Raw genomic sequence first — 17,041 nt, forward strand, 5'->3', positions numbered from 1 at the left:
TACTAAATATTCCACAATCACCTTTCAGCAGTGCCATAACAAAGTGGAAGCGATAGGAAAAAAAAACCCCCAGCAACTCAGTCACAAAGTGAAAGGTGCTGAGGCTCATAGTGCACAAAAACCAAAGTTGTTTCAGCATTCGTATTTTAAATATCTGACTTTTTGGAAAGCCGAGTGAGCAGACATCCCATACATGAGGCTCATAGCTCTGAAATGGAGAGGAGCCTATTTTTTAGTGATGACCACAGGCACCAGTTCTATCACTCCTGTCCCCGTCTTCCTCCATGCTAGTAAATCCACTTGGGTGTAACCCCATCTGTTTTTCCACAGGTTTTATTTACCTGCCTGCTGTATGTCATTGCATGACTCACCTGCTGCACCCGAGCATCGTCAGTCTGCATCTGTCGACTCAACCTACCCTCAGTTTCCCTTATTATTTATTACTGGATGTGCTGCAGAGCATTTTACTCAGGATGGCAACACATATTTTTGATCGACCTCCAAAGGAATTCATTAAAAAACGTTCAGGTTTGGATCTCATGCTTATAATGTCTTGTATCCGTACGTAGTCACAGCTCTGTGGTCTGTCTCAACATCTCTCTTACACGATCAAACCCACAATCGTTAATACGCTGTCACACTGTAATACATAAGCAGAAAGCATCCCACCTCCTCCTGATTTAAATCCAATCTGCATCAGTCACACCTTCACTACTCCGACATCCTGCGGGCTCACATGAATATTCACCGGTTCCAATCTGCTATAAGCAACATTTTTTACGTGGGCTCATTCAGGGAAAATTAGATTGTCGTGTAATGCATCTTGGTTGAATTATTAACATGGATTTTCAACGATATATTGTTATACATGGTGATCACCCTTCATATAAAGTGTGTAGAAATTAATTCCATTAGATGCTTTGGTCACATGATGACAGCCATGTCATTTCCACGCATATTTTCCAGCATATTAAAAGTCCACGCTGGTGACTGAGCTAACAGCCTTCAGCAGGTCAGCAGATGACAATCTCTGTGGATCAGTGCGCTTTTTCAGACCAGACTAAAGTATTTAAGTTACAATATTTTCCACACTATAAGACGCCTTGGAGTATAAGCGCACCTGATTATACGGTCCACCGTCAATGTATATAAACTCATATAAACTCAAGAGATGTCCACAGTTTCCAAAGGATGCTTCTTATCAACTTTACTTAGCTCTTCAATTTCTTTTTTTAAATAACGTTCCAATTTCAGGCTGAAATAAATTCACGGTTCTTCCGTGACAAATACTTATAATTCTGATATTTTGTCGAGCACAACAAGGAAGTTTTTTCTTTTTAATTTGTATACCTCAGCAACTCTTTGGATGGACTGCATTAAAAGTTGAATGTTCAATTAAAAATAACTCTCCTGACCTTTGGGACATTCAATTAAAAAATAAAGCCTCAGTCTTTCACCAAATAACATTCACATGGGTCTCTGTTGTGTTTTGGTGCATACTGATAACTATTAAAAGCTGCCTTGCTCAAAAGCGGAAGACAGATGGTGAGCATGATTAACATATCTGAATTTTAACTGTGTGATCATGACAAAAATCAGAAAAAACAAGCCTCAACAAATCACCAGTGGAATGTTTCATATGGATTCTGACTTTAATGTGTTTCTGAAAGGACAAAACAACTACTAGCCCCAAAACCACCTTTTGCTTGTCACTGGTGTAAGAACCAGCGTGAGGTTTCACTACAGTAACAAGAAAAAGCACAGCTGTTCACCATGAAGAGCGACGCCAGCAGCTGAGCCCTGGAGCTGCTCCTCAGATTGTATCATATTAACACAGAACAAAGAGCAAACACTCCAGACGAAGATGTACATCCAACTGTGGCGCAAAGGCATTGTGGGGGAGACGGTGCAGAGGAAGCTGATATCGTACTCGTTCTTCTCCTCAACATTAGCGTGGCCTTTAGCGACAGCAGGGGCTGTCAGGATGTGTCATTTTGGAGAAGCAGCGTCATACGTATAGCCCGTTGTAATGACTTGAAGCTTCATCGTTGTAAATGAGACTGTGATGGCGTGAATGGGCTTAACTATCAGATTATCTGGGCTTTTTAGAAGAACTGCACATTTAGTTGAAAAATCATGACCTACCAAGGTTGAATCCGTACTTTCAGGATCAAGATCAGGTTGTATCCTCAGTATATCTGAGCTGGGAATGTTCAAGACGCTGACAGACGTCAAACGACGTGAGCTGCAGTAGTCGAGGTTGTGTTGAGCATCGTAGCGTTTCTATCAGATGGAAACACACAGCAACACCAAAGGCAAAACCAAAGCAAAACAGAAGCAGTGCAGCAAACACCACAGAGAGGAAAGGAAGTTCCATTTCATTTTCATTTTGGAGTAAAACAGCCACCGTAACGGACGGACAAAGGCTCACAAGATAAAGGAAAATGAGACAGAGCACTGGAACATGAAACTATTGTTCAATAGATCAATGAGGTAGAGGCAAGCCTGCTGGGAATGCCCAGGCCCTATTACAGTAACATGGCCTCTAATCCAATAATAGAACAGCACACAAATGAAACAGCTCTAGATCAGGACACATATTAAGTATTTGGCCCATGAATGTTGGCCTGGTTTCGACACCAGGATCAACCTGAACACAAGCCTGACTTTGAACTTGGGTTCTCCTTCTTCCTGTGTTTGACCTCTAAGCTGCGTTTGTGTGTTTCCATCTGAACACGAACGTGTTGGTTTTTCTCTCTTAATGCTTTATTCAGTTCCACTAGGCAGTCATCATCCAATCACATCTTTCACTATGAACCTAAAAAACTGACATGGACTCGAACTAATGAGCCGGACCACGTTTGGTACACAGCACTACCTAAAGATCATGAAGAACAAACTATTTTTACAACAAAAACATTTTTCTTCTGGACCCTAGGAACTCCATCTCAGTGCTTTGGTGTCAGCTAATGGGGGCAAATTGCAAAAGCCATGTAGAGTTTGCATAAGCATTGTGTTTTCTGATTTGCAGCTAAAAAGCATTGTAGTCCAGACCTACAGCAAAGCCGAATGTTCCACTAATGGAAAACAGCGTAATTCAACCCCATCGTATGGCTGTGGCTTCCACTCTGCCACTCATAGCCTCCGGAGATTGACCGAGGACAAAGGCTGCTTCCACTCCATCATGTTGTCAAACCAAATCTGAGAGTGCAGAAATCAGATTTAAATGCCCTGAAGATCACTGGGACTTTATTAAGCTTTATTAATAATATTTTTGACTAACAGGTCCATGTTACTTATTATCCATTAACACTGCATGCACTTCTAAAGAATAATTTGCTGGCAGTGTAATGATTAATAATGATTTATTTGCACCGCAAGAAACTTTCCCATTATTTTGTCCATCTTTTTGTAAAAAACTGATGTTGTTTATCTACAATACACATCTGTAGAACTTTTAAATTCCCTGCATGGAAATAAAATTTTATCAGATTCAGCTTGCTGAGGCTGATTGGAATAGGATTTCACGGCTGGATAATTAATATAACAGTAAAAAAAAAAAAGAGGTTAAACAAATAGCATCACCAGTCTGGGATTCCTAAATGGAAAATTGACTTAAATACACACAATATTAATGCAAGATTGTGCTTCTGAGCCCTGTAATTAATATATTGTATTATAAATAAAGATAATTTAATATGAACAACTTCATAAATTAACTGAACAGTTTGACAATCAATGCTTTTATGTCAAATTAACATTTTTATTTTCAGATTGTATCTGTCCCTCGACAAGAATTAGAAATTTAAATTTGAACAAAACATTCATTCATTCATCTTTAAACCTGATTCTTCCGCGGTAGCGACGAGTCGCAGGGTGCTGGAGCCTATCACAACCGACTGGGAGCATGAGGCAGGGTACACTCTGGGCGTGACGCCAGTGCACCGCTGAGCCACATGGAGACACAGACAAACACGCATGAACACACTCACGCCTACTGACAATTTTGAAAACTCAATCCACCTGATGCGCATGATTCTGGAGGTGGGAGGAAGCCGGAGAACCGAGGAGAACCCACGGAGAACCAGGGAGAACATCCAAAAGCATTTAAAGAAGAACTCTCTCATTAGCCAGAAAACACTCCATCCATTCCTTATAGTTTTGTTTCTCGCTGTGACTTTGCAAAACGTATTCATAGTTGCTCTAACAAACAACCTACATTAGGTGGTTCCAGGATGAATCCATCTCAAACTCTTACACCAAAACAAATATACTGTATGTATCTTCAACAAAATCACTTGTAAAAGATGCAGTTTTTAAATCACTCCATTCATCATTTTTATGAAACAAGGCAAACAAGACCGTCTCTGTGATCATTCATCAGATAGGTCTTGAAGCACGCGTGACTGAGTCGCTGCAGTTCACAATGAGGTCGGCATCATCCAGCCGGCAGGATGGAGCGGCGGTGGCGCGGGTCAAAGAGTGAACTTCTGACTCTTTGGTCAGTGGAAAATGTGATAGGAGGACTGAATATCACTCTGCATGAAAAGTATGTGAGTCAAGCAGTGAAAGCCTTCCCCTGCTCAATACTCGCAGCACGGTGTGCAGTTCAAACAGCTTCCAGCGGAGTTCAATTTGCTTATTTTATGTAAGTGGTTTCTCAGTTTCAATGCTGCCGGGCTGACGGAATGCCTTTCAGTTAAAGCATGGTGATCACTGAAGACTAATTCCACCGTCTCAAGCCTTTATTCAGGCTGCAAGAAAAAATATGTTTGTTAGCAGTGTGTGTGGCTGAGAAGCAGAAAACACAATTTATCCTGTTTTTCCCCTTTTTTTTTAATAGCATGTGGCTGAAGAAGGGAGAAAAATAAACCAAAGGTAAAGTGGTGATACGGTGATGCGAAAAAAAATAAATAAACGGATGGCAGATTAATCATTCATCACCACCACGCACCCCAAATGGGGAACTATTGAGCTAAACATTTATATCTACCTAAATATAACGGCAACAGAACCATTAGCCAAAACCTGAGTCGTGCCGTTATCAATCACATTATCAGATATTAACTCTTGATGGGTACTTGAAGCCAAGGAAGCTTTGTGACGTTCACGAGAGACTCAAGAGCTGCATATACATGGCAAACGTAGCGCACTCTAGCATCCCAAAGAAACAAAAAAAGAAAAACAAACACACACACACACACACACACACACACAAAAAAGAGACAACAGTCCTCACATGACATTTCAGGGTTATCTGTAGTAGATTAAAAAGACTCAGATAGAAATTATTTAAGCAAAATAAACTACCAGTAAATATGTTCTGGTCCCTCTGTAAGGCTACTCCTGCTCTCTGGTCATGAGGTCATCTCTTGGGTCATCTGTACCCCCGTCACACAGACATCCATCCCATGGCCATTCAAAAAGAGATTGGGACTCAATAACAACAGACATGCGCTGACGGTCTACATAATCTCTATGATTTGGAAAGCTTTCAGTAGTCAGTCGGTCTGGGGATCTCTCTTTCTTTCTTCATTTTCTTATGGAACTTTTCAGATGTAGTTAAAGGTCAAGGATAATTGCTGCTGTCAGTAAAAGATTTAGTCTGATCCGTTTCCTGAATAACAATTCAAAGCCTACTGCGGTAGGACCACATCTGATTTGAATGTTGCCTGGGTAAATCATATTTGTTTAAAAAATCCATTTGGCTTATTACTAAGAATGACTTACATACACAATAACCCAAGACTTCATTAGCATTAACACACGTTACATGTTTTATGTTGTTGGGGTATTATTGCCTCTGGGGGGGTGCTATATTTGGCATTGATGCACAATGCATTTAGAGGACACAACATTCCTGGTGCTAACAAGAGAGAAAGTCACTGCTTTTGCTTGTTCCGACTAGAAACCATGACACTTGGTGTAAAATGTCTATCGGCGAATCACATTGATGGGATGGTGGAATCAGTGTGCATGTGATCAATAACCAATCAATTTTCAGGCTTAGAAAGAAGCACACGAAAACTACTACTCATAAAACTAATGAGCAGCGAGTTGACTTGATTGATTTGTCACATTACATACAGACCTGAGGTTCTGCATTCTACAACAGGCATTAAACGCACCATTGTACACAACATAGGGACAATTTCAGCACAGTCTAACCCATTAACTGATCCTCTTTCCTTTAAACTGTGAAGTTACTTCCGTTTAAAAATAATAAACATGCAATTGAAATGGTGAACTGAAGATAAAGATCTCCCCACACACCTTCTCATATACCAAGCACCACATTGCGGTAAACCTTGACAAACTGCATCCACGGGGTCCATAAATAATCAGGAGCTGAGTAACAGACGTCACCGGCGCTGATAAATGAGCCTTGACTCAGTCATTTCACAACATCTGAAGACAATCATAGGAACCTGCTGCCGTCACAGTCACCTCATTGCAGTCTGCAGACCACAGAAAACACTCTATTCTAATGTTCGACAAACAAAGGTTACAATATTATCTTCTACCTAAAAAAACTCCTTCCAGACAGTTCAAGTAAAGTCAGTCTGAAGTGAATTACTTCATGTCGATCCCTAGTGGAACCCCCGGGACCAGAACCAGATGACTACACTCTGTGAGGAACATCTATTCATGCTATTGGCTAGAATTAGACCTTTCAGGCATCTTCTGCACAGAGGACTCTGTTAAGTGGTAGATACTGAAAAGCTCTTTACTACTAATTAATCAGACTGGAGAAAAAGGGTTTGGCAGTAGAGCAATACCGAGAAAAGATACAGACGAACAACCACTCTAAACTATGCTATGTAGAATAATCGTCATGTCAAATGTAATCAAACTTCATACATAGCAATTAGTCTTAAATGAGGAGGTAAACCCAAAATGACTCTTACAAACAGAAAAAAGATGATCATTAAAAAAAGAATTAAATTGGGTTTTCAGTTGCCTAATTAATCACTAAAAGTCATTTTTAAACCAAAAAACAACAAAAGAGCTGCTCCAGAATTTAAAATTAAATGTCCTCCAAAATGGGTAATTTATGGAAAGATATGCTATTGCAATTAGACTATTTACTTGCCCATTTAGTGAGACATTCAGTCCAAATACAAAGTTAAATAGACAGTCAAACATATAATTGCAGAATAACTTTCAGTATCTTTACTGCTATGAACCCATTTGCAAAAGTCATCTACAAAGACCCGCAGTACCACCTTAGGCAAATTAACCCAGGCACAAAAAATAAAAAATAAACATGCTCAGGAATATTTTTTGCAACAAGACAAGACTGGTTATGTAAAAGCCTGGTTATGTTCCAATATGTAGGTTAGAAAATGATACTGGACGTAGATAACAAACAAACGTGATGCACAATTTGCACAAATAATATTTTAAAATAAAGCATCAGACATTAATAGAGCACATCCCAGCTACAAGAACTGCCCTATACTTCCAGTGTCTTCAACGAAGTTCAGTCTATTGTATTAAAGTGTATTCCACCACATTAACCTGATACATCAAATAAATAGAATGTGAATGTATGAAGCTTCACACAAGTCCTGTCAGAATTACAGCCTGTTCCCCATTCCATTCTATTTGCAGACACTTGATTCTTTTGTGGCCTGTGACATTAAGGCAGCCTGCAGAGGTGCTGAAGGCTGTCAAGTTAAAAAAAAAAGAGTCTAAAAGCCAGGAACGCCATTAAACACGCAATATTACAGTGCTGCAGTCATGGACTGAGTATACATGTGATTAAATTCAGTTCTGGATGTTTCCTGAAGCATGACATGAGACAAATCAACATTAGAGCTCATTAATCTGTGGGAAGTTACAATACATCGCAACCGTAACCTTATTTGTGCAGCGGACCGTGGTTACAGTGGACGGCTGGGCACCAGATGATGCTAGCTTTTATAATTGCCCTCTGTGAGAGCAGCTCATTAAGTCATCTTAAAAAGACTGAAATGGAGAGATTCAGGCACAGACGCACAAATTACACTTTGAGTTCATACAAGGTCGTGACCACTGAGCAGCATCAGTGAGGACGACGCACCTGGCAACCAGGTATGTCTGGCTCGGACTCAGTCTTGCAGTCATTCTCAGCCTGGCTGGGAGTTGTTTGCACAGCTCCTCAGACGGACAAGATGACATGATGGTTTCAAATTATTTATGCCAGTGAATAGCATATGAGGCAGCTCAAGAATATAAAGAGAAGCTGTAGCTGCAAATTACTATGAGAGCATCCCAAAAAACCCATAAACAAACAATAAACCCGTGGGATTTAAACGATGACTCGAAAAGCTTCTGAGTTTGAACTCTTAAAAGATTTGCTTCTGTTTGGTGACCCGGAAGACAGAAATTACATCTTAAGTTCTGCAAAGATAAATATTCAGCGCACGTTGGAGCAGTCACATGGGATCGTCCAACCGGTGCAGACCGTTATTCAGACTAACAAGCCTCCAGAGCATCACCACTGTGTGTTGGCAGCCATAGTTCATAGAAAGCACTTTAAACACTTATTTGATAAATATAATTGATCAATGCAGTTTGTAAAAATGCAACACAGCTGAAATCACACACAAAAAGACAGACTATAACTGCGCAGAGACATTCTCAAGTCCCCACGGGCGAGTTTTAAAAGGCATTCTGTGTGATCACGTCTCCATTAACAGCTCCTTACCTTATTGCTGAAGGAAACGCAGCCTTGAATACGTGCTGATCTTCACAGCTGAAAACAAAAAGAAAAGGGAAGGACGAGAATGAGACATGGGTCTAAACACACACAGAAAAATACAACCTTTGCTCTACATACACAAAGACTGAAAAAGGTCCCAGATGGGGGTGGGGGGGTGATCCTACTTCACAGAGAGCTCAAAAATGCAGTTCTAACTTGTTGCAGGTAGTTGAACTGAAATCAGGTGTCCTGCTTAGTGGAGTCCAATGCAAATATTTAGTCAGAGACTTTGTAGATAGAGATATTTAGAGAGTTTTCATGGCCATTCAGGCCAGTTTTTTGTATTGAAAAACATTCAGGTCGATTGAACTCTGAGCCTTTTCTTGCAGCCCTTTGCACTCCAGGAAGGGCAGCTTTCAAACACACCCCATTGGGCTTTTAAACCAGTTTACCTGCTCCACACACAGCGTGCAACAACTACTGAGCAGCGTGAAAAAATAAACAGCTGTTAGCGCTGTTGGAAAACACTATTCGACTGACGAGATGTGATAACAGCAGAGACTTTGGGCGTTTAGGAGTGGTCACTGTGTCAGTTCATTGTGTGTCACAAATCAGTGGTGCAGCTGCTGCTTCATTATTATAAGAGAAAATAGACACACAACTGGCTCTTGGGTCAAATTCCTTGGCAGGATCGGCCTTCTCCAGCTACAGCTTTGAGGACAACTTACTGACAAGCCCGGAACAAACTTTAGGGACAAGACGGATGCATGAAAGCAGCTGCTGCAAAAATCACATGCTCTCCTTAGATCGGTTTAACATTATGAGACGTGAAATGTCAAATAACTCTGGGAACACTTTAGTAAATTCAACATCAAGAAAACTGTTTGACTATCAGTGACAAGGTGACAGAATTTAAAAAATTGCCATCAATGAATATGAAAGGATTAGTTGCTACCAAACATCGCAAGGTGAATTAATGGATGGATGGATGGATGGATGGATGGATGGATGGATGGATGGATGGATGGATGCCACTACGCATGAAATGGATTTCCTGATAGCTCGTACAAAGCGAGTGGGATACAGCGAAAACAAAGAGGGCAGACAACACCGCCACTTCAAGACACAACAGTGATAACGGGACGCACAGCCTGCATTCAGTTTGGATTATAACCATGTTATGCATGGTAATAATCTATCGCCGGACAAAAGATATTTCATGATGGGCAGTTTGTGTTATTAACATCTGCACAGCATGACGCCCACAGGCAGAGTTAATGGCATGGGCTGCATCTGCGCCGCTGAAAGGTTGAAGACTGATGAGGCGCATGCTCAAGGTGAATCATTTGACAAAGAAAATAAATAAATAAAAAAAAGCAACACACTGCAGGCACACGCCATCATGCAGTTTCTCTCCACCCCGGGAGGTTTGGTATATATGAGCTGTAGACGCACCAGTACTCAATACAGACTGTACTAGAAATAAAAATGCATTGCGCGTTGAAACACCTGTGGTATAGGTGAAGCTGAACAGCCAGAAAATGACCCTAGAAATCTACCAGAATTAGGAGTTTATGAGTTACTAATATATAGTTTTATACCTTCCACATTTACCCTAAATAATCCCACATTATTAAATGCAAAAAGGAGAAAAATTGATCCTGTCTCCCCATCGTACAACCTGATCTGACTTGAAACCTGACCTACCATATCTCCCCAGCTCACACTAGCATAGGTAGGTTTTCTCACACTGCACATGTGACGTAGGATCACGTCGTTTAAATTTAACAATCCAGATATGTGACGTTACTTTCTAATCCAAACAGCTGCATTCTAATGCCAGCAAACATCAGCCAGTGCCAGCAGCCATCTCTCAGGGTTCTCATTACCTGCTTGCTCATCAGTCCCCCTCAGAAATGAGGTTAAGATCAGGCAAAAAGCTGCAACAACTCGTCCCTTGAGTGTCGTTGACTTGCTGACAAGGGTTTAAGGTTTCTCACTGGGAGGTAACTGATTCACACAGCAGCTCACTTTTCAAATTCTTCTGAGAAGCCAGAAAGAGATGTAGATTCCATGAGTGTGTGTATTGTGTTAAGTGTACAGTCAGTCGAAGGGACGCAGTGTTTGACGACTCGTAGCCTTTGCTGGATCTATTCCATCTCCATTCATTTGTTGTTTGTCATTTCTTGATTTCATCCACATGGGCACAGACGTTTACGGTTCTAAGATTACCGGATTATGTCATTTCAATTGAAAGGATATTTCATAAACAAATCCACCTCATTTTTTGTCATTGTTAACATTTCAGTATTGAGTCATGTTTGTATGCACTGTGTAAGTCCTCTACATCTTATCATGTAAGTATCAGGAGGAAGTCTCTGAAGTTCATTCCTTATTTTCCCATCTGAAAAATGTGATTACAGGTATATGGAGAATATGGATTCTTGTGAAAAAAAAAGAAATGCAATATTTTCTGTGGTGACTATAGAGTCTGTGCTCATTTTCTCTCCTCTCCTTAGAAATAATAGATCCAGTACTGACTGCTGGTCTCCTACAGAGACAGAACAATCGTAAAAGCCATGACAGGAAATGTTTCCAAACCAAACCTCATTTCTAACCCAATCTCTGTTTATGATAGAAGCTGCAATAAAGTATTCAACCACTAGCATGACGATGAGATGAGGGACGGTCTACTAAAAACCTTGACAGCTCAGTTCTTCTCAACGTCAGACGCTCTGATGTTTTTCATTTTGCTCACATAGTTTCTGGCTCCAAACAATTCAGACCAATGACATAACCTGAAGCAATTTATAAGCTTTGGCAACTGTGCCTGGAGCCACAAAAGGCTTTATAACACTTTTCACACATGCCATTGTACTCCCCAAGACCAACAAGCAGACTTTAATGAGCAGTTGTTGTTTTTTAAATCCCTAAAAATCTGAAAGGCAACATAAACTGACATTCAGTGAATCAATGAACTTTGGTAAAACTGGTAAAGTTTTGTAATAAAGTGCTAACATCTAAATGATACACTTACAAATCAGTCATTACTTGAACGTTACTCTATTCTACAACGTTTATGCTCCATAATAAGTGGTTATGAAGGTGCCAAGTAACATGGCCCCTTATTAAATTAAACCCACATCAGAAACAAGGGGGGAACTTTCTCACAGATTAAACAATGACATAACAGACCAGGAATCTGTGGAAGGAGCTGAACATACTGTGATAGCGGAGAGCCGCTTCTTAAGGCTTATGCCTCCAGGAAAATAATTGTGAAAACCCAAATTAAACAAGACTGTTGAGGAGACAGAAACTTTATCTCAGCCAGCATTACAGACATTCCTGTTATTCTGTTTGCTGAGCCTGAGGGGGGGTTGCTTTAAGCAAAACTTGAAAGGCTTAGTTTTTAGGAAACACCGGATATAAGGATGAGACATCAGACGCTACATTACGCTTGAAAATCCCTCATTAACTCTTCAAAATGACTTTGATTGTTTTTACTCAAATCCCTCAATGGGAAAAAAAAGAGAGCAAAGTAGTAAGAACGACGAAAGTTTAGAATATATGACCCCCCCGTCGTAAGAATTCATCAAAATTCTTTAACAACAAAAGGACAGACTTGGGTGATCACGTGACCTCCATCCCTCATTGGTGAAGGTAATAATGTTGTGGAGAAACTAGTCTGGTCCCCCCCGGGGTTTCCAGAGGTGGAGCGCAGGGGCACATTGCCACTAGACGTCTTCAAAAAAGAAAATCACAGTATGCCACTGGAGACTACCATTGTTCCGTTCCCCCCGCAGCTTCATTAATCACACACTGCAGAGGAGGACTGCAGCTGGGACGGGTCAGACAATATGGTGTCCAGGAAACACCTCACTTCTGTCCCACAAAGCAGGCTTTAATAACGCCGCAACATCTCCAGCCAGCAACACAGCTGGGGAGCATGCAGGTCACTGTGGTGCAGCATTATTTACCAATGTTGGGTGTATGGGTGAGTGTGTGTGTGTGTGTGTGTGTGTGTGTGTGTGTGTGTGTGTGTGTGTGTGTGTGTGTGTGTGTGTGTGTGTGTGTGTGTGTGTGTGTACACAGTAGAGTATTTACACATTAAATGGCTGATGAGTAAAAACTTGCATGTGCATTCACCATATTCACCTGGACTGAAACATGAGGGGGGCTGGGTGTTAAATTCCTCACGGTAGACCACCTCAAAGAGCAATGACAGCTGTTCACTTATTGGGGGGGTGGGGTGGGGGGGCATTACTCATTTCCATCCACACACATACAATCAGACCAGTTTTACTTGTAAGGGCTAGTTTGTAGGAATGGTATAAATGTTTTTCACCTAAAAATGTACAGTTTGAGACGCAAGGAAAAATGTTCTCCGTCTTCTTCCTAGACGTTAGACGAGACAATCAGCTCCATCCTCTCCACTGAAACTGTGAAAGAAACCACAGCCAAACATTTCCTAAAGTTGTCTGGGGAGACAGACGTATGAGCATCCCTGCTGAGATTGTTGCCTCGGCGACCCGGCTCCAGATTAAGTAGTTCTAGACGTACGGATGGACGGATAACCTCTGCGGTCATTTACGGTTCAGAACGTTGTTCCATGAATATCTCTTGTAAATTACAAATAGGGCTGAACGATTCAGCTCGAAGAGAAATAATGTGAACTTTACGGAGTAAACTGAAGAGGAAAACAAATGGTGACTGCTGCTTCTTCATGTCATCTTTCGCAGGGGATTAAATGCCCCAAATGGTGGCAAACATCAGTTCAGCCTTCCAGCACAGACCGACTAAAGCCCACTAACTAATTGGTGTCTTCCTTCCCACAGAGACCTCAGTATATAATTAGCTAAATAAGTCCCTGGGATCTGCGCTTATTTAATCCAGGTGGGTGGGTGGTGGTGTTGAGGGGGGGCGGGGGGTAGTGGGCACCCTGTTATTAGGAGACACCTGTCTGGGACTGCTCTCTTCACACAAAATGTATTGGTCAGTAGAAAAATTGCATTTGTATTACCTAATATTAGATTAGACAAGGAGGTCCATGCAATTATACAAACTATACAAACTATTTCGCACCACCTGAGGTTGGTAATGGAACTTTTTAGTTCCATTTTCAAACCCAATTTCACCTCAAGACTTAATATCTGCTGTGAAAAAATCCATTTGAGCACCTATAGTTGCATTTTCTTTCCTTTATAGTCATTTGTGAGGAGTGAGTTTGACCTTAAAACTGACAAGAACTCTGACAGAAAACAAAAACATCGACATTAGGGTGGAAACAAACTAACGTATTTTCATTATGAATTAATCTGTGGATTGTTTGTGATATTTAGGTTAATCAATTTACGTTAGAGCGTTTAGAAATAATATATTGACAACAAAACAAAACATTAACAGCAGTTAGTACAGTATTAATCATTAGAGTTTTTGAGTCCCGACCCAGTGAAACACAGTCCTTTATGGATGATGACTCACAAAGAAATGACTAACTACAGGAAATATTCTCATCCACAACTCTTTGGGGGTGGGATTCTCTTTCATTAGTTATTTTTTTTTTCATTTTTTCTGAGGGGGGGGGGTGCTGAGGACATCTGGAGAACAGCTGTTGCATTGCATCATACAGGAGCGCTCACACACACACACACACACACACACACACACACACACACACACACACACACACACACACACACACACACACACACACACACTAGGTCTTCCCATCAGAGGTGACGGGGTCAGAAGCCCTGTGTCCAGACACACCATTTATTCTGGTCTAGGTATCAACAATCTCTGGAAATCAAACACCACACAGCCACATTTACACACAAAAATAGGCACAGATACACACACACACACACACACACACACACACACACATACACAAACACACACACACACACACACACACACACATACAGCCTCTCTTCTCTCTTCTATACAAGGCAACTATTCGACCCTCTCATGGGAGGGCAAAGATTCTCTACGATGAGTCCTTCCCTTGCAGAGAGGTGGGGGCACATCTACCTACTTAGTGACACCGACCATCGTCCATGTTTGGGCCGACTCCCAGCTCCATGAATGGAGTCAAACCTATCCAGTCAAGGGGAGCATGAGTTGAGGGGCAGCAGTGTGTTTACATTTGTGGTTTACACTTGTTCTCTTTATTTAGATGGTGAAAGGGGCCCCCGGTGTGAGTGTCCGTGTTACCGTGTGTGCTAATGCCCCTTGGCTGAATGCTGATGTGAGACAAGATGGAATTAAAGTTTCACAGACTCATGATAAGTGTAATTTTTTGTAAAAAGCATGCTATTTCATTGTCTACAGGAAGAGATTGGAGTCAAGTACCACTGGATCAGAACACCAGTGCTGAATTTCTGCACAACAGATATTTTTCAGGACAGTCTAATTTTAGAATAAAGGTTTGAAAAAGACTGGCAAAGGTGTTAACCCAGAGCAGAAGGTAAATCAGGAACGAGGAGGATGTGAGAGACAAGAGCCAACACCAAATTACATATAAAAAGGATTGTCTGAGCTGTCGCTTCTGGCATTTAAACAAATTCCCATTGTATTTCCAGTTATTGCTTTACTAAGTGTGTATTCTGCACTAATAGTCTAAAGAAACTGCATTTCTGATACTCCTCTCCTCAGTAATGGCAGAAAAATTATGGCAAGTCAGTCCGGCATACCGCTTTACTAATTTATTTAATTGTATTCATCATGACGGCCAGCATTTCTCACCCAGAATGGTTTCTTTGTTTTGCATCAACCTCTTTCTTTTGAGTCACTCATTAACCAACACATTTATATGTATTTATATATAGAATACACACACACACACATACACACACAACCAAAAATCTATGCCAATGTGTGATGCTGGGGCTTTGACGTGTGCCAATGATTTCCCAATGAAGATCATTAAAGTATAGTACATTTACATTACGTTTACATTTACAAATATATGGGTACTGAAAATTTTTTTAAAAAGTCAGACAAAATAAATTCCCAAGGCACTATAAAGAAGGTTTCCAGAGGAATCTACTCCTAATGGTCTACAGCTTGTCCAACATAGCGGTCAAACATGCTGTGGTGACATCATCAGCCAGGATACCCCAGTGCAGCAGAGTAACTTAAACTGAATCATCCCCAGTTCTCAAGAAATCAACCCACACTTTTATCAGGAATGTTCCTTCGATAAGAACATCATCAGTGTGGGCAGGGTGAGTAAACTGTAGGGTAACTTTAAAGTCAGCCTGTAATAATAACTGGGTCAATATATAGTGGTAATAATACAGACAGTGGAACCCAACTGAGTCATTGGGGTTGGGCTATATCCCATTACTGCAAATGAAGGGCATTTCCAGCAAAAGAAGCCTACAGATACGTTACTTTACCGAAAACCTGCCAGGATCTGATGTGAAGGATTTTTTGTGTCCATACTATAAGATGCTTCCCTGACTCCCAAACCCACGATGCCAAAATAAAGATGTGGGAGTCTTTTAATCCTGTGATTGGGTGAGGTGTGAGCAGATGTTGAATTGTCTCCACCTACAGTATAGCTGGAGTCACGTTGGCCTCAAAAACCCAATTCAGTCAATGGTTGTATGGTTTACACATACTTTAATTAGGATAAGCGCTGCTCTGCCTTCCCTTATCTTTTCCATTAGCAACTGGTGCAGTTAAGGTTTTCTAAATGGATGAGTGACTTTCTAGAAGTGACACATCACTCAAGGTTCTTCTAAAAAGTTCACTGCCATTCCAGTCCAAGTGGATGATAACAATGCAAGGCAGGCAAACCAACCCACAGGCAGGAGAACCAATTAAAAAACAGGTAGCGGCTAGGCAGAGGACAAGAATCACTAAATAAAAAGGAAAGAAATGAAACCGGGAGTTGAACTGCCTGTTTTGGGTGATCAATTGAACTACTAAAGGCCTGGTTTTTTTTTAATGCTGTCTGCAAAGCAAAAGCCTTGCCTCTTGCCTGTCAGTTCTATTGTTAGCAGCAGGCAAAAGCCGGCCCAAATTCTACTCATACTCATTAAATACTCTGCATTGTTTGGGGAGTCAGATAGCAAAGCCAGGGACACAAGCCTGAGAATGTGCATGTGCAGATCTCTTTCTCTTTAACATCCCAGTCTGCAAAGACGGATCGCTTGGGGAAACGTTCAAATATGCTTGGCTGCAGATAATTTAAACGGTAAATAACTTCACCGGACATCTGAAAGACGTCCTCGAGCCGGTAGAAACCTTATTGTGGCGTGGTGTCATGACATGTGTTGCCAATCCACACACCTAATTGGTGCAACCATAACACACTGTCATGTTGTATCCATCTGTCAAACAATC

General features: G+C 41.1%; 1 protein-coding gene across 1 annotated transcript in view; it reads right to left on the bottom strand.

The window, feature by feature from the left end:
• tln2a (talin 2a) overlaps positions 1–17,041 on the bottom strand; it is a 67,907-nt gene that overhangs the window by 39,106 nt on the left and 11,760 nt on the right. Inside the window, exon 2 of the mRNA XM_068335008.1 lies at positions 8,693–8,740. The gene's annotated coding sequence lies outside the window, so the exon portion shown is untranslated. The remainder of the gene's footprint in view (positions 1–8,692; positions 8,741–17,041) is intronic.

The sequence above is a fragment of the Antennarius striatus genome, chromosome 1, assembly GCF_040054535.1.
Source record: "Antennarius striatus isolate MH-2024 chromosome 1, ASM4005453v1, whole genome shotgun sequence".
Classification (NCBI taxonomy): Eukaryota; Metazoa; Chordata; class Actinopteri; order Lophiiformes; family Antennariidae; genus Antennarius; species Antennarius striatus.